We start from the raw sequence: 22417 nt of genomic DNA, 5'->3' as shown, positions 1-22417 counted from the left end.
ATGATTATTTCTCAAATCTTTTGCAAAAACGGGTTTCTGTGACATGGTTTCAATAGTTTCATCTTGATATTTTTTTAAGAGACCATTTTAGAGTAACTGGTTTTTAAAGCAGACAAAAACAGTTGGAATAGTGGGTGGAATCTGATAAGATTTGCTTCTCCTGGTCTAAGAATCATTTTAGAATCCTTATAATAAAGTATTCTAAACATCATACTCTATTATATTCACCTTCCAAATATCACACTGGATTATACCCATCCATAATTCCCAATTAACTGTTAACAGTTTCAGAGCAGGGAGAGAATCTTAATTGTTGCATTCCCAGAACCTTGGGCAATGCCTAACACGTAGTAGACACTTGATAATTGTGTGGTGAATAAATGAATTAATCAATTTCTATTCTGTTTTTATAAAAAATAAAACAAAGTGGCATGACTCATAATCTGATAAATTGCATCAAACATCTCACATTCCTTTTTTTCTGGGCTACCCCCACCTCCTAACTGCCCAATTCTCAAATTCCACTGCAAAATGTCATGACATGACTCCTCGTATAATACACATGTGGTCCATAGTAAATGCTAAATAATGTCCATTTACTGAATGAGGGAATGAGGAAATGATGATGCTCAATTAAAAAGAAGCATAATAAATTATGAAAATTTGTGAATAGAGTTTAGATATTGAACTGCTCTTTTGGAAGAGACAGGATGATTGTCATATAAATGGAATTCTACATAGTTGATGAAAATGATAAAAAGATATTGGTAAAAGTATATTTAACCAATTTCTTGATGCATTGAGTTCTACTTTTGAAAATCACATAGATGATTATTCAAATTTCAACTTTTTTGACATCATTAAGAAAAATGTAATGCCTATAACACATAACTGAGTATTTCATTATATAACATGCTGTTCACTTATTGTTTATTTATGATAAATAGTCACTCTAAAGTTATGGAAAATTATTATTCATAATAATACTACCATCATTTATTGAGTGCTTACTATATTTCATACATTTCATACACAACATTAAAACAGCCTCTTAATGCATATCAATTTCTTTCTTCTGAGAATTTGTCTCAGTTATTTGTATGATGTTTTAAGAAAATTCTGTATCCAAGACTGTAAATTTTATGATGGCAGGAAGTAAAGACATTCTGTTTATCACTACACATCCAGCATTTGGTACAAAAGAGTCACATATATTAGTTCAAACATAGATTTTTCAATAAATAAATGAGTAAATAAATAAATTAATGCTTCACGGTAGATATTACTGTACCCATCTTACTTACAGAAATAACTTAGGCCTAGAGGTTGTAAAAAGCTTGCCCAAGCTCAAATAAGTGTGGAGCCAGAACTTGAGGCCACATTTTTAAAAATCCAAATTCATGCTATTATATGCTATGGTCTCCAGCTCACAGTGTTTTTTCTTCTTGGCTTAGTCTGTTCAGGATGCTTAATAAACTACCATAGACTGGGTGGTTTAAGCAATAAACATTTATTTTGCAGAGTGGAGAGTGAGAAGTCCAAGATCAGTGTGCCGGCAGATTTGGTACCTGATGGGGGCCCACTTCCTGATTCATAGATGGCCATCTTCTTGCTATGTCCTCACATGGCAGAAGAGGGCAAGAGAGCTCTCTAAGGTCCTTTAAAAAGGCCTTTTAGGGCTTCCCTGGTGGTGCAGTGGCTGAGAGTCCGCCTGCCAATGCAGGGGACACAGGTTCGTGCCCCGGTCCGGGAAGATCCCACATGCCGCGGAGTGGCTGGGCCCGTGAGCCATGGCTGCTGAGCCTGCATGTCCAGAGCCTGTGCTCCGCAATGGGAGAGGCCACAGCAGTGAGAGGCCCGTGTACCACACACACACACACAAAAAAAAGGCCCTTTAGTCCCATTCATGAGGTCCCCACTTTCACTACCCAATTACTGATACTTGCCAAAAGCCCCACTTCCTATTGCCATCACATTGGGGCTTAGGATTTCAGCATATGAACTGGGGGAGAGGGGAGACACAAACATTTGGTCCATAACACTCCTCATTTATTCTCCAAAAAAAATTATATAATGTGTGTTATTGGTTTATATTAGAGACTTAGACAAAGGTCTCTAAAGAAACAATATGGACTACTAGAAACAATTTTTGAGACATTTCTGGTGTAAAGTAGGGATTAATTCGTTGTTCAGCTTTAGATTTTGTTAAGTTAAATATGATAAAATAAGGGTGACAAAGGCCAATGCAGTGCAGGAAAAAAACATAATAAAGGAAAATAAAAGCAATAACAGAAATCTCAATCTCAATCAATTTTTTAAAAGACTTTAAGAAAGGAGAAAAATAATATATAATCTGGATATAAAAATAAATATGTATATCAACCAATAAATGTCAGTAATCATAATTTTGATTTCTCAGGTAAAAGATTTTTCAGAATTAATTAAGGAAATAAAGTTATATGTAGCAATAGATTATAAGAGAAATACCTAATGCACAAAGAAAGAAAAGGCTGATAGTAAAAGATTTGAAATGACATACCAGGCAAACACTAGCTAAAAGAATTCTGGCAAGTAATATAATATCAGTAAAAATAGACTTTAAGACAAAAAGTTATACTAGGTTACATGCTACAAGAGGGATGAACCTTAAAAACATTACGCTAAATGGAATAAGCCAGACAGAAAGAGCAAATATTGTATGATTCTACTTGTACGAGGAATAGGTAAAATCACAGAGTAGACACACTCATAGAAACAGAGTAGAATAGAGGTTATCAGGGGCTGGGCATATGAAGGAATCGGGAGTTATTATCTGATGGGTGCACAGTTTCTGTTTGGATTGATGAAAAAATTCTGGAAATGGGTGATTGTGACGGTAACAAAATATTGTGAATGTACTAATCCTACTGAATTGTACACTTAAAAGTGACTTAAATGTTTTTTCAAAGTAAATGCATTCAAAGATTTTTTTATAGCTCTACTAGGTATAGACAGGATCATTACCTAATACTAAATGTTCAATTCGTATAGAAAGATACCACTTGGATGAACCTAATAAAATTACCTCAAAATATATAAAGAAAAAAAATGAATAGACATCCAGGTAAAATTGATAAATCCATTTTCATAATGGGAATTTCAACATACTTTTAATCATTTTGCTAGGTCAAAGCAGAAAAAAAATAATATAGACATAGAAAAGTTTTAGTAAGCTTAATGTAGTAGAAATATACATTATACTATATCCTAAATTATAGCATATACATTCTTCTCAAGCACATTTATAGTATTTACAAAATTGATTGCATTTATATTAGGCTATAAAGGCAAGCCTCAACCATCCTAGTTTGTACTCAGGAAGAAAAGAAAAAGAAGTTAAAGCATCAAAAAGGAATTAATAACACCAAAAGAATCTGAGTTGTTGAGGATAATATGAGTATATAGAGCAAGTTAGCAGAATATTAAATTAAAATACAATAATCACTTGCATCATTATGGAATAGAAACAAAGAATAGAAAATGTGTATTTTTATAAAAGTCATTTGTAATAACAATAAAACATATAATTTATCGGGGGAATTCGAGCAAAAGACATGCAGGACTTAATAATATTTTAAAACTTTATCCAAATAATTTAACCAAGACCTAAATCAATGAAGAGATGTTTTCTATGTAGATATTGTCACTGTTGTAGAGATATCATATGTCCCCAAACTGATCTATAGCTTTAATACTATTCTAATTAAAATTCTAACAAGAGTTTTATGTAGGATTTTAAAATCAGATTCTAATATTTACATAGAGGAGAAAAGAGCCAAGATTGGTTAAGACATTCATGAGGGAGAATAATAAAGAGGGGTGATTTGTCCTACTAGATATTAAGAATTAAGATTAAAGCCATAGTAAATAAGTAATTGTGGTATTGGCACATGGATAGACAGACTGACCCATAGGACAGAATACAGGGTCAGGCATAGAAGAAACCTTGATTAATACAGTGGTGGCACCTCATATCACTGGGGAAATGAAAGACTATTCAGTAAAAGTAGCTTAAAAAAGTAAATTCATATTTAAAAATTAAATTGGTTCCTTCCTCTCACCATGTTAAAAATAGTTGCTAATGGTTTAAAGATATCTCTATGAACATAAAGCTAAAATTTCTTTGAGGAAAATGTAAGAGAGATCCCTCTGAAATTAGGATAAAGAAGACTTTCTTAAAAAAACATTAACCACAAAAGATTGATGACTATGATTACAGTAAGTTAGCAACTTCTGTATCTTAAAAGAAAATGAAAATAAAGTCACAAGCTCTAGGAAGATATTTTCAGTATATATAACCACCAAAAGATGATTGTCTCAAATATATTTTTAAAACTCGTAAGTCAATAATACAATTACTCTATAGAGAATTGGGCAAAAGATAGGAACAAGAGTTTCACAAAAGAAGAAACATTTCGCCAAGCAAAATTATGGAAAGAAGTTCAATCTCATTCGTAATAAGGGAAATAAAAAGTAAGATGCAATGAGATAGCTATCACTTTACCCACTCAGTGGGCAGGAACTAAGAATTTGACGACACAATAATTGGAGAAGATATGGAAACTCAGTCATTGCTGGTGCAGTATTAATTCTTTTATTTAGTTATTTGTTTGTTTGTTGCATTGGGTCTTTGTTGCTGTACGCAGGCTTTCTCTAGTTGCAGTGAGCGGGGGCTACTCTTCGCTGTGGTACATGGGCTTCTCGTTGCGGTGGCTTCTCTTGTTGCGGAGCACAGGATTCTAGGCGAGTGGGCTTCAGTAGTTGCAACACGTGGGCTCAGTAGTCGTGGCTCGCGGGCTCTAGAGCACAGGCTCGTTAGTTGTAGCACACAGGCCTAGTTGCTCTGCGGCATGTGGGATCTTCCCAGACCAGGGATTGAACCCATGTCCCCTGCATTGGCAGGCAGATTCTTAACCACTGTGCCACCAGGGAAGTCCCCAGTATTAATTCTTTTCAGTTAGACCCTTGTATCTCATATGTTTCCTAGCAGGACTGTGTAATATACACATTCTTGCTTATGTCCTAGTTCTTAGGCCCATGGTTGTTGGGTATGTGTGTTCTTATGATTTATAACACATTTGTTATTACATTGTACATCATTTTGTAATACATATATTATGTATATTCTTTTACATGTATTAAAAGGAAAATGCAAATTTAAAAATGATTTATTATCAATATAACAAGTCATTTAAGAAATCTATAAATTATATTTTGTTTATACTTCTAGTTCAAAGACATCTAATTAAACAGAGGTTTTTATTTATACTAATCCCACTTATAAATGAAATTTCTGAAGCACTTGAATTCCTGCATTTGTAGGAAATAGTCTTCTGAAATTTCCCTATTCCCGAAATTTAGCTGTGGTTTTAGTTCTCCCAGAGAGTGACTATAATCAAGAAGAACACATTTTATAAATTTCAAAATTATTTATTGTGCTTTGCAGTTCAAAAAGGTGTTTTTAAATATTTTTGACTCTCACAGTAAGCTTGGGTGGCAGGTGGATAAGGCAGTTATTAGAGGGACTATTTAAATAAACAGAAACTAAGTTTTTAAGAAGGTAGATGCCCTACACAGGGCCACACACTGGCTAGCTGCATAGATTATCCTTGACTTTTCACTTTTTTCTACTCTCTCCCTTACACCATTTTACCTCAAAAGATAATAATAAGCTTGTAAGTCTGTGAAATGTTTCACCACTTTCAAAATACCTTCTGAGTCACGTCATCTGTTTTGATTCTTGCATTCACCCTTGAGTTTCCTTAGCGTATTTCTTCGTTTTCATAACATACATAAAGCATAATTTAAACCAAACAGTATTAGCCATGAAAATATAAGATCTTTCTGTTAAAAAATTTACTAGATAATCAAATCAAAGTAACAGTAATCTTGTTTTTGTTTCATAAACCCCACGGTTGTATCCACTGATTTGTCTGAGAAGTAACTAAAATGAATTATTTTGGAATTTTTTGTTTGTTTGTTTTTTTAAAGTAAATGCATGAATGAATGGTCATATCATCCAAACAGCTTCTGCTTTTCTGGGCGTCGTGAAGAGAGAAAGAAATGTTCTCCTCCCTCTAGAAATCTACTTATTTTACATTTAACAAAGTACAAAGAAAGTCTTTCCGGAAATATTTCTTTAATTATTAATTTAAATATAGTGATTGTTATTCAAATGAATAATGCAGTGTTATTAAACAGGATGATTTATCTTCAGTCTTATTTGTAAACATCCTGCTTAAATTTTCTCTCTCTTTCCCTAATGCCCATGTGGTCCTGCCTGCAAATGGTAGTCTGGTTATAGGCAAACTACATTTCACATTCCATCAACCCCACCTGCTCACACTTGGCAGGGTTTGGCCTGAGTTGCTGCTCATTAGAGGCTCTGGCAGAGAGAAAGAGTGGGTGGAAGAAGCAATGAAAGTAGTGCCTGAAAAGTGAAACTGAGGTTTAGGTTTTATATGGGGTTTTATTTGGTGAGTGGTTACACTGCTTTTCATTATACCAGATAACAGGTTGCTGGCAGCATATTTAAGAGATATGGAACTTTTAATGGGCTGAACATGAAATTAAAGCTTGATGAAATGAATTCTAATCGGTGCCGCATAGTCATATGTGTGCCAGGAAACGTACACGCTGGTGCTTTCATTGTAATCAGCTGTTCCCTTAAAAGCAGCAACAATCTCCACTTTGCTGCACATGGAGAATCTAGGAAACAATGCCATTAAGGGGTTATATGCCATCTTATGTTCCACTTTCTTTGTAACATTGCATCAGTTCTACAGGCATTTTCTGCCCCATTTACCAAACTGGCTCTAGTCAATGAAATTTTGCATTATAAGCCCCCAGGGAAAAAAACAATGCAAGAATTTTACTGTCCATGTTAATGTCATTTAAAACATTACTCAAACACATACTTAAGACCCACAGTTCTGATTACACAACTTTGGTTTAAAGTGGCTTCCAAACGGACTTCTTAACTGGCAACTTCTCAACACCTCACGTCTTCCCAAACTCCTCTTTTGAGGATAGGAGGGTCGAGGGAGTACAGTTTGAGATGCTGTAAACTGGGTTGTTTTCAATGTTATATCTTCATTGTCTGAAAAGGAAGAGAAAAGGATGTCCAGGCTGTTTGTTTTGCTTTGTTTTTCAAAAATTTGCGTGTTTAAATGTTGCTTCAACTGGAACTAATCCTGACCTACCTCTTGGGAGGCTAATGCCTCTGAAAAATGGTTTAACATTCTAAAAATGATGTGAGTCCAAAAGTTAAAGTTTGAAGTAGGAGTGAATAGTGAGGTAGAACAGCATTCTGTCTCTTTTTTGGAGGATTTGGATTTCACTCCACTCTTTTTGAGTAGGAGAAAACAGATCTGTCTTTTCTCTGTTTGGATAAGGAAGCGAGAGGGCTTAAAGAAGAGAAACATTTTCAATACCAGCTGTTCCCTAACTCAAGCCCTGAATAAATTTATTCCTTCTTGAGCTGGAGATACTAGAACAAAATCCTAAAGAGAATGGAAAATGGAGAGTGAATCAATGAAGCCAATTTTATTATTCTAAGTACAAATTTTTTAGAAAACACAAAGGGTAAGGGATAGGTTAACCACAGTTTAATCCAGAACCTGTGATAAGAGCATAGGTTTCTAACAAAAGCTCTGGACTATCGTGGGAGAGCTTTCAAGACTTCTCTGAGTGATAAACCCCAGTTGCTAATTCTTTTCAGAAGGGTCTCCATCATATTTAAGCAATTATTACCAGGTAGGTGAATCAAATAATGCCATCTCAAGACTGAGCAACTTTTATTTTTGGATAATTGTGGCTTTAACATCTAGTCTAAATATAGTCTTAATAGCAGTGTCTTCACATCAGTACACTATCTAGACTTAATATTTAAATTCTTCGCCAAGTTTAAGATCTCATGAGAAAGATTTAACTCATAAACATATTGCTAACTAAATTTACAGAGCAAGTTTGGGATGTGTGTGCTTAAGCTCAGCAAGAATTTAACTATTTCAGTAAAGATTTGAGTAGAATACAAATGAATAAGCATGTCAAATGGGAATTTTAAAGGAATGCTTCAGTGTGACTGCATATTTTATTCATTTTGGCCACTGACAATATGTCTGCTTAAAGCTCATATGTGGGACCTCCAGGCAAGCTAGAATTCTATCTTCCTTGACCCACCCATTCTTTTATGAGAAAATATTTACTACACAATCTTTCTTTTCTCCCCCTGTCTTATCCAGATGCTCTCTTCACAGAAAATTTCCATTTCTTTTGAGGCACCAATTTTTTTTTTTTTTTTTTGCGGTACGCGGGCCTCTCACTGCTGTGGCCTCTCCCGTTGCGGAGCACAGGCTCCGGACGCGCAGGCTCAGCGGCCATGGCTCACGGGCCCAGCCGCTCCGCGGCATGTGGGATCTTCCCGGACCGGGGCACGAACCCGCGTCCCCTGCATCGGCGGGTGGACTCTCAACCACAGTGCCACCAGGGAAGCCCTTGAGGCACCAATTTTTTGGATTTGCTCAAACAAAACTTGTCATTTTCCCTACACTCTAGTATAGGTTCTATAATGTTGCCTGGATTTTTCATCCTTCCAAACAACTCTCAGCTTTGCTGTCTGCACTCAGCAGACATGGGTCCAAGCACCATTTCTATCACTTGCTAGTACATGTTCTTTTAAACTTAATATGGTGAGCATCAGTTTCCTTGTCTAGACAATGAAACAGTTTTGTATAAGAATTAGAGGCACAGTGCAAAGATAATGTTGAACTTATTGGAAGCTCTTTTTTAAAATTTATATTGGAGTATAGTTGATTTACAATGTTATGTTAGTTTCAGGGGTACAGCAAAGTGAATCAGTTACATATCATATACATATATCCACTCTTTTTAAGATCCTTTTCCCACATAGGTTATTACAGAGTACTGAGTGGAATTAATAAGGAGCTAAGGGAAGCTAGAATGAAGATGAATGAAAAGCCATTCCTGTCCCTTCCAAATAGAGTTGGTGTGTGCTAAGCCCATGACTGTGGGAGCATCCATGGTCTGTGAGAGCAGTGAGTCTTCTCTGAGAAAGGAGTCGTTGGCTGGGGCTTCGTTTCCCCAGTGACTAACTCATCTGGGCAAGGGAAGCGAAGCCTGAAATGTTCGGATTGCTGTGAGGGGAAGTCAGACCGACAGGCTGAGTTGCCTTTCTTGTCCTTGGCATTGTAACAGTGCACGGTCTTCTGTTGTTGCTGGAACCACTCAAGCATATAATGAATGGAGTACCAGTGATTGGAAACGGTCGGCCCTCGATGATATTTCCGCAAGTTGTTTTCCTTCTACAACTTGGTAATGGATTTTTCTAACTTTAACAGGATGGTTGAAGTGTCTCATGATTTTATATGCTGTTGCCCGCTCTGGACCCAACTCTGTCCAGTTATCATGTCATCTTTTTCAACACTGAAAATCAACCCCTCTCCAAAACCTTAAACGCTTTCCTTGGATGGTTACATGATCCTAAGCAAACAAAGAAAGTGAAGAGCCATTCTGGTTCTTCTGGAGACATTCGAACTCTTTTTTTCTTTTTTTGAATGAGTTAAGTTTCTGGATCTGTAGATTAGGTTCACTGAATTCCGCAGAGGTCAGGGCAGAGTAATGAACGTTTGACAGTCTTCAGTGCCGGAGGGAAATGGAGCTCTGTGAGGCTGACCCATTGCTGTGTGCGGAGGCCTGGCGGGCCATTTCACTGAATGGTAAGGCAGAGGGCTGAGTTGTGAGTATCGAGTAATGAAGCACTATGAAGACAGACTAGCAAGACATACCTGGGTTACAATCCCAGCCTTCAGCTAACTAGGTGGATGAACTTAGACAAAGTTCTTAAAATCCATGAGCTTCAATTTTTACATCCTTTGTAGCACTGTGATGATTAACGTGTATTGCTTACTTCTTATATGCTGGTCACTAGTCTAAGCACTTTGTTTATTATATTATTCTATTTAATTTTCACAATAATCCTATGAGGTATAAAGCAAATATTACTCTTTGGATTGTAAAGGGAAGAAAACTAAGATAAAGAACACCTAGCTAAAGGTAGCAAAGTTAGTAATGACAAAGTTAGAATTTTAACCTAGGCAGTTGGACTCCAAAGCCTATATTTTTAACCACTGTGGTATAATTAAGTCACTTGACATATAGCCTAGCATATAATTAGTATTTAATAAATGGGAGACTCCAATATATACTTATATATTATTTTTATATTTCAATATATGTCATCTGTATTCAGGATTTGTTTTTGGAACTTTAAAGAAGAATCAGTAAACTATGCTTAAATTTTTTTTTTGTACATTTTCATCTCAATTCTGTCTAAAATTTTTCTTTAATAAGCTCTGAGAATTTGCTGAGGGAGCTTTAGAGTTGGCAGCTACACTGGTAACTGATTTAGGAAGTTCTAGTTCCCCCTTATCACTGAGTGTAAACTCAGAGGTGACAGAGATGCCCTAGAATTGGTTTCTGCATTGGATAGGGATCTCTTTCTCTTCTGTTTCTAAGGACATGATTGTTTTCCCATGGAAAGGGAAACTTAAATGAGTCGATTTTTCATTTTTACTCTGTCATCTTTAGCTTTCTATTAATTGATATGATCTTATGATTCTTTTCCCTAACTTTTTGGGTTCATATTTTTTCAGTCAATCCACTGATTACCCTTTCACCAGTTGAGTTTCTGTGCTCTAGACGCCATGAAGACACCATTCTACAGTGGCTACACACTAGGAGGCAGAGTCCCTTCTGCCCTTACTGTTGCCACAAATCAACACTATGCCTTAATGCTTTATGGAAAGGCCTTGCTCTAGTCCATCTTGAATAGAAAACCACAGAATTAACCACAAGGCCCTCTACATGCCTTCCAGAAGCCCCATCCAGCTTATTCTTCATACCCCCAAACATGAAAAAAAACAACTAATTAAATCTTTAAATTTGTAGAATTTAAAGTATTGAATCAACCAGCCTTATTTTCAGATTTCCATTCAAGTCAATGTATTTTTTTTCTTTTGGGCACCTTAAAGTGTTCCTCAATTTTCCACATTATCTCCTAACATGAACATTTTTCTCCAGCCCCACCGATGTCCTTCCTTCCAGTTCTTACCTTGTTTACCAGCCATCGGGACTCTGCTTTTACAGCCACACGTCCTGTGTGTGTCCTCCCCACTGATGGTCCCTCATGAATCTACCTTCAAATTTATGTTATCTAAAAATATTTTTGCTGACAAACTTCACCCGATGATAATTCTTTGTATCCTAAGTATGAAATAAGTTTTCAGTAAATTATTGATTATATACAGATACACGGCTTGTGAATTCCTTGCTAAGCATATATTTAGATACATAACACACGAGGTAATGACAGCACATGAGCATTGTCTGGTGTCACGTCCTGTCATTGTTACTCAGTTTGTATCAGAACTTGATCTTTAACTTTTCCCATTTAATTTTGTCATCTGACCTCCTGTAAAGTCCCTACTCAAATGTTTCCTGAGATAATAAAAACACGTCAATAGTTCTTTATTCTTCATGTCAATTAAGTCAAATTTCTTATCCCTCATAATTGCTTAAATTTTTAAAAATTCTGATTTACTTTTGCTCTTTCTTCTACATTTAATCCTTAACTAATGTCTGTGTATATGACCTATTTCAGGATCTTATTTTTTAATAACTGTGCTTCATTCTAAGATTTTAATAGACCAGACCACTGAATTAAAAAGGGCCTTCGGGTAGGGGAAGCCCAATACCATTTTGATATTCGTGAATGAATTCACATGAGAAGTCTAAATCCATGTGGTACATAAACTGAGCTTAGCAACCAAGTCTGGCATACTGACCATTTCTCTAGACTTGTAAAAGCTGTTATTTTTGAATGAAGAAATGAAATTTGCATTGATTACCTAAATAGACTGACATTCGTTTGCAAGAGATTGATCAACTACAGCAAGCACACTAGCCAACTACCACGTTCATTGGAAAATAGCTTCAGCTTAGTGTAAAATTAACATGTTCTTTTCCTCTCTTCAGCATGGGCAGTAGGAACTTTTTGGTTTTGCTTAAGTATTATCTATTCCAGCTTATTCTTTGTTTACTTTTCTTAATGTAATAATAACACCATGGCACAAATGCATTCTTTCCATGTGAGATAATTATATGAATTAAGTTAGTCCAACACTGACACCTAGCTTGAGTTCAAAACAGTTTTTTTTTTAATGTTTTGATTATAAGCAAGTAAATGAGCATATGTCCAATTACATTTTGGGTGCAATAGCTTTAGCCACCACATTTTGGCATTTTATTTTATTAGCTAAAAGTTCACATATGGTTTCCATGTCTCCAAGCTGTCTTTAAGGATACAAGAGTTGTATAACCTAACATTGTTTTCTTTCCTTCTCGCTCCCAGCCCCCTCCCTATTTCTCACATATGCTCCCTCATAGAGGTGCCTCTCGTAATTTTAAAGATTATATGTGCAAATTTTGAAAACCTGAAAGTTTGCTGGTGCTTTGAAGAAACGATGAAAGAAATGCTTCCAACCCTAAAATTTTTACCTAAAAAGAAATCTAAAATAAATGTCAAAATGTTTACTCTAGAAACAGCAGTGTTCGTATGCAAATATAGAAGGCTTTCAATGATTTTTAGCTGCTTCCTTCTTATGGCCTGGTGCCACAGAGTTCTTGTGGCCCCTTCCCTCTTCAGAACCCACCCCAGCAGCTTTGGAATGAAGGAAGGGGGAAGCTCAGTGAACATCTTAAAGACTGAAATGTATGAGACACAGTCGTGCTGGTGAAGGACACAGGATAAGGGAGCACAAAGAAACATATTCAGCTCCTTTTGGTTTCAACATTCTGCCCTGTATATCTGTGTTACTGATACAGTTAATGGTTTGGAAAACTGCAAGACTTGCATATTTTGGCCAAGCGTTAAAGACAACCTTTCTAAACAACTAAAACTTGGTTACTTTTTAAGGTTGTTACTCTAGAATTTCAAGAGCCTTGGGGTAAATCAAATCTATTTGTTACCTTGCCTGTATATTGAAAATGTTATATCCAATTTCCCAAAAAGTGGGAATTTTGAATATATTGTTGATTTACAAAGATTTCTGAAACTTCATATACACATAGTATTAAATCAATATTAGACACTCTTCAAGTTCAATATATATTTAATTAAGAAAGGAAAACAGTAAGACCTTGAAATAGTCAACTGTGTTAAATGTTGCACTAGTTATGCTATAGCAGTAGATGAGACCTCTGCTTTCAAAGATTAACTTAAAAAGCTATTTGTAGGCAGTCCTTGAGAACCAGGACATGGAATATTTTGTCTCTCTTTCTCCTGAGGAACAAATCTGATGGGTAGCTGATATGATGAAAAGTGTTTGAGCTTCACAGACTAGACAGAATCTACTTATCCAGATAATTTTCTTCTTTCACCCCTACAGGCAAAAATGTCTTTTCAGGTGATAGAAGAATCTTTGTTTCTTTGTGCGGAGGAGATCACAAAAGAAAGCCAGCTGCTTACCAAATGGCTTTAATCTATAAAATCATTAACAATCCAAAGGAGACATTTAGGGTTTTTTTCACTTATAATATATTGCGTTTGAGCTGTGGGACGTATACCAATAGTGCTATTTAGAATTTGGGCATACCATGAATATCGAAGTGCAAGTATGTTGTCCTGACTTAGGTTCACTTTTCAAATATGTCTCTCACTAATATTAACTACAACCTTTCTATATTTTGACTCATTTTGACTTTTTGAGAAGTCAGTTTTTGCAACTAATTGCCAATGAATTAGTTAGAGGGTTACAAATTTATAGTTGAGTCAGAAGTTTCAATTGCCTTTAAATTTGGCAGAAATGTATTCATGACTGTTCACTTGCAGTGTCCAGACCTAACATTAATAGTATTTAACCTAGAGAATACATATCTGTTTTACAGAATTGAGGCTAGTGGCTTAACTGCTCATATCACATGATATGAAACTTGTAGAAACTAGGATGCTCTCAGACTGTGGTTAAGACATAATATACGCTATTGTTCCTTATTACAGATCTCCTGTTACTGTATTATTTCTAAATGGGCCAATCTTTATATTATTATCCCATTTAGAGAGAATGCACAGAGTCCCATATGAATGTTCTCAGGAATAGTAATTATTTTAATGGTAATAGAAATAGTAGGTACCATTTATGAAACATCTACTCTGTGCCTGGTACTATGTTAAATGCATCACATACATTATCTAGTTTAATGCTCCAACAATAACCTTATCCCCATGTTGTACACCAGAAAAGGAAGCTTAAAGAAATTACAAGTAACTTGCTCTAAGCCATACTACCTATAAGTGACAAAACTGAAGTTTAGCCCACAAACTTCTCCAGGAAAGGGTTAATGAATTTTTTAAATAGTGCAAAATGTATGGTAGAAATTACCCTTTTAATACAGAGCATTTGATTAAGAAAATTATGTGAATTAGAAATTTTGAAGAATTTCACTACAAAGCATTTTAAAAGGAGGTATAATTTTTAATTAATATTTTTGTAATAAACAATGTATGCACTAGGTCTAAAATTCAAGTTAGAAAAGATTATACAGTAAAAAGGATATCTTTACTCTTACTTATGATCCTCAGTTTATACAATATTTGCTAAAATACAATATTTCTAAGATACTTTGCCATTTGAACAGCTATTCAATACAGTTCTGGCCAATGAGAGGAAAACAGAAATTGATAGTTGGGGCTTTGGGGAATGTTCTTTGGAATGCTGCAGAGTGTACAGTGTCACTTCTCTCTGCCTGAAATATCAGTAAGAAGATGCTAGAAAGGGAACAACCATCTTGTAATAAGTAGATGGTAAGCCACATGGTGAGAATTAGTGAGAGAAAGAAAGAAGCAGCCTGGATCTTTGCTGGTATAATGGTGTCACTGTGGTAGCACCAGACTGCTTTTCTTTATTAGAAAAATAAAATTCCTAATTTATGCTTCACCTTTTTAACAACAGTGTAATATTCTACTTTGTGGATGTAGTATAATTTATTTCTCATCTCCCATTAAATTCCGTTTAGATTGTTTTAATGCTCCCGTTAAAGACAATTCTGCAATAAATATCCAGGTTCATGTCATTCCGTGCATAAGCATGCATATTTGTGCAATGAATTCCTCGAAGCAGAGTTGCTTGGTCAAAGGGCGCACACATTTAGAAACTTTAGGTGCCGTCAAATTGCTTGTCACAGAAATCGCTGCAGTTTATTGACATCAATTTACGAAAAAGCAGGTTTCTCCACATTCTTATTAATAAAACGTAAAATTTTAGATTTTGTGTTCCAAACTGAAAAGCAAAAGGCAGATCCATATGTAGTTTTAACTTAACTTTCTGTCATTATAAATAAGGATGAAAATATTTTTTATTTGTTATATGGCCATTTATTTTCCTTTTTCCATGGACTTTGACATTCCTCGTTCAAATTTCCTTGTGTTCACTTTTACCTAACTATTCAAAGGAACTTTTCAAATATTAGGAAAATGATTGCTTTATTCTTATATAATTTATACACTTCTAGCTTTTAATTTGTATTTATTGTTTTATGTTTTTTAATCCATGAAGATCCTTTTACATTTAGTTGAATTTATTCATGCAGTTGAATTCAATTTATGCAATCAAAAAGGCCTTCTGCACTCATTATAAAAACATTCTCCTGTGGATTTGAATATTCAATCCTTTTTGGAATTCATTTTGATGTAGCATGTGAGGTAGGGATTCAATACCAGTTTCTTCCAGATGTTTACTCAGTTGTTCCAGCATAGTTACTGAATAAACCCTTTCCCCTTACTAATTTGTAATGCCACTTTTATCATATACTAGATGCCTATCCATATCTGAGTCTATTTATGGCCATTTTGATCTATTCCATTAATCAATCTGTCTGGTCCTGTACCAGCATCACACTGTTTTAATTATCGTAGCATTATAAGATGGTTCTACATTGGGCTTAGTCCCTCATTATTTTCATTTTTCAACATTATTCTTGCTCTTCTTGCTTGTTTAGTTTTCCACATGAACTTTAAAAACAGTATGTCTGCTTCTGAAAAAGGTTCTTATAAATTGAACATTAAATATATAGATTAATTAAGGAAAAATCTTTGAGATGTTGTGTCTTCATATCCAAAAGCATTATTTATTTATTGTCACATTTTTGTTTATTTTAATCTTATTTTATTGCCTCAGTAGCATCTTATGATTTTCTTCTTAAAGATCTTATGCATTTTCTGTTAATTTATTCTTCTATCTTTCACTTTTTGTTGTTATTATTATTGTAAAAGCGGTGTCCATTTTATCTCTTAACTTGCCATTGTTTTATACATGATTTCAGAATTTTAACATTTCCCCAACAAACTTATCAAATGCATTTCTTGCTTGTGAAGCTTTTTAATTGATTTTCTTGAATTTTCTAGGTAAATAATATATCATTAGCAAATAGTGGTAATTTTCTTCCTTTCCAGTTTTTAGACTTATTATTGCTTCCTTTTCTCCAATTACAAAGGTTAGAGTAGAAGTTCAAATTCAAATTAGGGCTCTATTTTAACTACAAAAATATTAATAGGCTCTCCCAACTTGGCTCCCTACCCCATCCCCAATGCTATTAAATTTACCCTGTTACAGCCTTCTCTTGGAAGAGCTTAACAATCCATAGAAAATGTATGTTAGCTCCAACTATTTTTTGGTGGAAAACAAGGTAGTGTAGAAAGGTAAAAATGGTGATATACTTAAAAACTATATTGAGAGCCAATGGAATTTCTAAATAATGAAAATATTTACAAGCCTTAGGTAACAATTCCACCTTCTTAAATAGTATTTGCAGCAATAAAATTCAACATAAAGAACATTTCCTTGGAGTTTAGTTTAAAGATATCTGTTTGGAAAATTCTTCACTTTAATCAAAGTAGATGTTCACATATATGATAGAGCTTTATAAATATGATCAATATTTTTTACTGGAATCAAATTTCAGTTATTTAATACGGAATGCTTTACATCTAAGTAAGTGAAAACTTTAAGATGACTAGATAACTTTTTAAAATTAGTGAACTTTGGATCAAATTATCAACTATTTAAGCCCTCTTCATTATTTGTTATATCTCACATTTGATTTTCATGAGAAACAAAAAAGTGGCTAAGAGGAACCATCGTGTAAGAAAAATGAAATCTGTAAAATAATGAATTAAATAAGATCAAAGATGATAAAGTGAGTTTACTAAGATGAATAGTTTACCTGTTGCAAATGTTGATCTCAAAACTAATTTCACAGCAAATTCTTTCCTTAAAAAAAAAAGAAAGAAACATGTCATGGCCAATAACTGCTGAAAAACTGTGGAGACTGGCACTTCCAAATGCTTGGCAGATTATTAAGCCAATTTTTATTGAGTCCATTCTAGCTGTTGGAGGGTCTGCGATTCCCAACTGTTTCACATCAGAGAATGAAAACAAGTAGGGCCCAGCCAAGACCACATTGGTGACTGCCAGCCCCTTTGTATGCCAAACATGAAAGCAACAAGTCCAGATGCTTTGATCCTTGCATTTTTGGATCTAGCCCAAAGTTATAGAAAAAAAGCACAACTCATGTTAGGACAACATACATTATAACTAGAAATCAATCAATAGCACTGTGACCTTCAAACTCAGTAAATGTTTGGAGTTAGTTTCAGAGCATGTAATCTAAATTGGGGACTGGAAGTTGGAACTGGTCCTAAACTAACAGAAAAAAAGGTATATTTTTAAAATACAGAGATTAAAGGAAGCAACAGATGAAGTTTTAATTTATATGTGTGTGTGCATGTGTATATATATGTGTATATTCATGAAGAATGTATTCTAATTTAAGAGACTCGGAATGGTAAGAAAAGAAAGCCACGACCACAATGAAAACCTCTTTCCCTGCATATAATTAAAAGAGAAACCAAACTGTGGCAGGAAAATATATTGGAAGGAAATTATGAGCTTTCTCCCAGTTTAGGGTAAGAGAATAATGAGATAATTTAAGAGGTGAGTCACTTGGTTGCTAGGACACCGTCCTGACCTGCAGCAGCACTCTGGCCTGCCAACTTAGGAAACAATGGCTCTGGTCTGGGCAGGACTGTGGCCCTGAATTCCCCAATACAGGTATATTGAAGAACTGGCAATGCAGAGCTGAGCTGAAGAATTGATGGCCAATCTGGACTTGGGCACAAGTAGAACGGCAGCCTCAACCCTAGTGTTTTAATCACTGCCTGTGGCCAGGGTAGTTACTTGAAAAAAAATCTTCTGGGACAGAAGAAATAACAGTTAAAAGCAGCTTAGTTTAGGGGGGCAGGATCTGGCAGCAAGAAGTAATTAAAAGTAATCTTGCATCCTTTATTTTATTTTGTTTTTTAACTTCACAGTAATGATTTGACTGTATTCTCACACAATTTCTGTCTAGACTACATTGTGTTAAAAACCTCACCATTTTGTATTATAAAGCTTTCGAATCGTTCCTGGCACCAAACAAGCTGTTCTAGCACAAAAGCTAATATATTTTAACGCTGATAACGTTCAAGAACCTATCATTACGATTTCTCTCTTTTCTCTTTTTTTTAAAGCACACTTTTTTTCTCAGTCAGAAAAGTAAATTAGTGGTGGTGATAATACTTTGCAATCTCTACTGACATGTCAGAAAGGCAATGTACAGATAGTCTAACATTTTCAAAACCTTCCAGGAACTGGAGAAACCAGTTCCTGGAAGATCTGGTCTCAGCCTGCAAAAATAACTTTTTTTTCCTCGTAATATGAACTTACTCAAAATGCCTCACAGCATCTCCAAGAGATCTGGGTCAGGAAAGATGATGATGCTATCAGTATGACTGTGTTATCCACATATTTTCTGGATGTCCACACATATGCCCATGCACACGGCAGGGCCTATTAGTGGAAAGTATAAGATAAAAGTAAATTAAGGCACAAGATCAGAAGGTGGCTTGTTTGTAAATGAGCCCGTTTACCCAAGTCTGGGAGCAGCCTGATCTGTAACTTAGAAATAATCCATCTTTTGCATTTAATGCTCATATCTTTATACATGTATTCTATTCTCTTAGTGGAATTCTTCTTTTACTTGAAACAAATATTATGTCTAAATAGATATATAAATAGTGAGTTGAAAAAAGTATATATCTATTCATTTATCTATTCATTCTTTGTTGAGCCTTTATAACTTATGAAAGACTTTGTTGGAGGCTGAAAGGAATTTTTAAAAGTGGAAAACAGTATGCTACAGTAGAGGGGTTACAGATTTGGAATAACAATGTTTAATTCAATCCTGGATTCTTCATTTAGCAAGGATAGAACCTTGAAGAAATCACTTATTCTCTCTGCATTTCAGTTTCATCATTTCAAAAATTGAAATGGCTCAGGCTCTACTCTGATCTTTGAGGATTAAGGAAGGAAATATTAAATAGATGACAATCCTTTGTAAACTATAAATGTGGGGTCAGCATAGGTATTATGGAGAGGACTTTTTCCTGTTCCAAAGGAGCTTTCCATCCATTTCTGGAGGCAAAGTACCTTATATCAGATGGTTTTGGTACCTATAAAGTAAATCCTTGGTTAATCGTGGATGGAAAAAAAAAAGTAACTGCTTTAATTATTAAACCTACAAAAGACATCAAGAGGACTAGGTTGGTGAGTGGAGGCTTCAAGATTTGAGAGGACCCCAAAAGATGGGTACAATTGCACTAGCCAAGAAAAAGAGAAAACACATGTAGTTGGGGAATTCTGTGAACCACAATACGAAAGTACAAATATACAACAGATATCCACTTAGTTGATCATCTATCCACTCAAAAGTATTTGTTTATGTGAAGAGGACAATTTGGCTGCAATTCTTTTGGAGAAGATGGGAAACAAAATGTAAAGCTTTCACTTCTTTCTGATATGCTATAAATAATTGTAAAACCTGGGGCAACTGTGTCATATTAGAGATAGAACAAGTAAAAGATGTATATCCCAAAGGAGAAAATATGAGAGAGGCTAACAAGAAATCTCTGTTCCAGTTTCTCTAGCCCTAGCATGCCAAGTGGGGAAGTGACACTCAGGCCAAAATATAGTGATGTATTTTTGGAACAACTGTTGGCTTAGTCCAGGGTTTGGAATAATGACGGAGGGGTATTTTGGATGGTGTATCTGGTCTACTTTCTGTTGGCACCTCTGATGTTATTCCGAAGCTAGGTGAGCCACTCTGTCTTGTCAGAATGCAGGCAACTCTGGATGTCAGGCAGATGGCCAGGAACACCAAGAAAGGCCTGAAAGAGGGTCAGAGGTGGAGGAGGGAAAAAAAGGAGAGCTCAGTCAGTCCCATTCCCAGCTGGAGTACATACAAGAAGTGCTGGCAGTGTATGCCTTAGATCTGCAGTCCAACAAAGAGTCTGAATATAGGACAGTGGGTTACATCCAGTGACTGGGTTGGCCATGAACTTCCCAGACCGTTTAACTGAGGCGACAAGAAGGGACAGACACGAGAAAGATACATGACATAAAAAAATCAGAAAAACAGAAATGCAGCCACAGGATGAAACCTATCACGAGATCCATAATGATCTGTTTTTCCACCTCTGCCTTGGTATCACCTCTTATTTTTCCTTTTTATCTTTCTCTGCCTCCAATTTCTCTGGCAAAACTCTCTGTCTTCTCCCTCACCCCTGTGCTTTTCTTTCCTGATTTCTGTTTTAACAACTAATTCTATGAACACATTTTCAAGTTCAGGATTACACATCAGGATTTTTTGCAAACTATTTTTAGAGAATTTTTTTTCAACAAACAAACAGTGAGTGTTTAAGAGTTAATATCAGGCATTTTCATCTTCTGGTAATGGTGAACTAGCTTATAGCAAATGAACTCTCCCACCAAAAACAAGAAAAAATGGACAACACACAGACACATGTATACACATAATTACATCTCTTTATCTCTCTTTATCTCTGAATAGATAGATAGACAATTTTTATCCTTAGGAATTGGGAGCTTTTAAGGCAGTGAGGATAACAAAAGTCAAAATTTCCAAGATAAAAGAAACATAGAGAGGTGGAAAGCTGAGCCCAATGTCCTGGACAATTTTTTCCCCACTATATACTGATGCACAAGCAGAAGGTAAGAGGCTGAGAGGGAGAACAGATCTTCTGGAAGAGCTGGGTAGCAAAAATTGGAGTTTAGGCCTCACCAACAAGGAGTCCTCCAAAAGACCCCAGGCTTTCAGCTGGGACACCCCAAAGGGCCACACTTTTGGTGTAGGGCTAAATTGGAGTTAGACTGAACTTAGCAAAAACTAAAGTTCATTTGATAGTTTAAAATTATCTGTCCCTACCTTAACTGCCTACAAAATTAACAACCTAAACCAAACCAAAGACAGGAAAGAGGAAAAAACTCCAGAGAAATCCAGATCCAGTAGTTATCAGGCACAGACTCATAAAATAACCATAATTAATATATTTAAGAAGATAAATAATAAGAGGATTTCAGCATAGAATTGAAATAAAAAATAAAATATAAATTATAGAAATGAAAAGTATAATATTTGAAATTAGGAACACAATAGATGAGGTTAGTATCAACTTAGACATAGCTGAGGAGGGGATTATTGAACTGGAAGACAGATCAGAAAAAAAAAAAAATTATATCTAGACTGAAGCATGGAGAGAAAAAAGGATGGAAAAAAAAACCCCAAAACCAAAAAATAACATATACAATATGGGGCAGGGGGTGGGGGGCTGGGGAAGTTCTAGAAAGAAAGAAAAGAGAATTTTCTAAATCTGAACAAAAATGTCATTAGACAGGGTTAAAGGTATTGTGAACTCCAGATGGAATAATACAGAGAAAACACCACTTAGGCCATTCACAGTGAAACTTCAAACCAAAATAAAGAGAATATCTTTTTTTTTTTAACAACTTTATTGGAGTATAATTGTAAATAGTATGTTAGTTTCTGCTTTATAACAAAGTGAATCAGCTATATGTATACATATATCCCCATATCCCCTCCCTCTTTCGTCTCCCTCCCACCCTCCCTATCCCACCCCTCTAGGTCATCACAAAGCACAGAGCTGATCTCCCTGTAAGAGAATATCTTAATAGTCTAAAGAAAATAGACATATTTCCTACAAGCTAACAATAAGACTGACAGCCAATGATGAAGGTCAGAAACCAAAGTAATGACCTTTTAAAAGTGCTAAAAATAATAACTGACAACTGAGAATTCTATAACTTGTAAAAACATTGTCAAAGATGCAAAATAATGGCATTTTATGACAACCAAAACCTAAGATAATGTATCATCAACAGATACACAC

Source organism: Globicephala melas, chromosome 4 (assembly GCF_963455315.2).
Source record: "Globicephala melas chromosome 4, mGloMel1.2, whole genome shotgun sequence".
Lineage (NCBI taxonomy): Eukaryota > Metazoa > Chordata > Mammalia > Artiodactyla > Delphinidae > Globicephala > Globicephala melas.
This window is presented reverse-complemented; position numbering follows the sequence as displayed.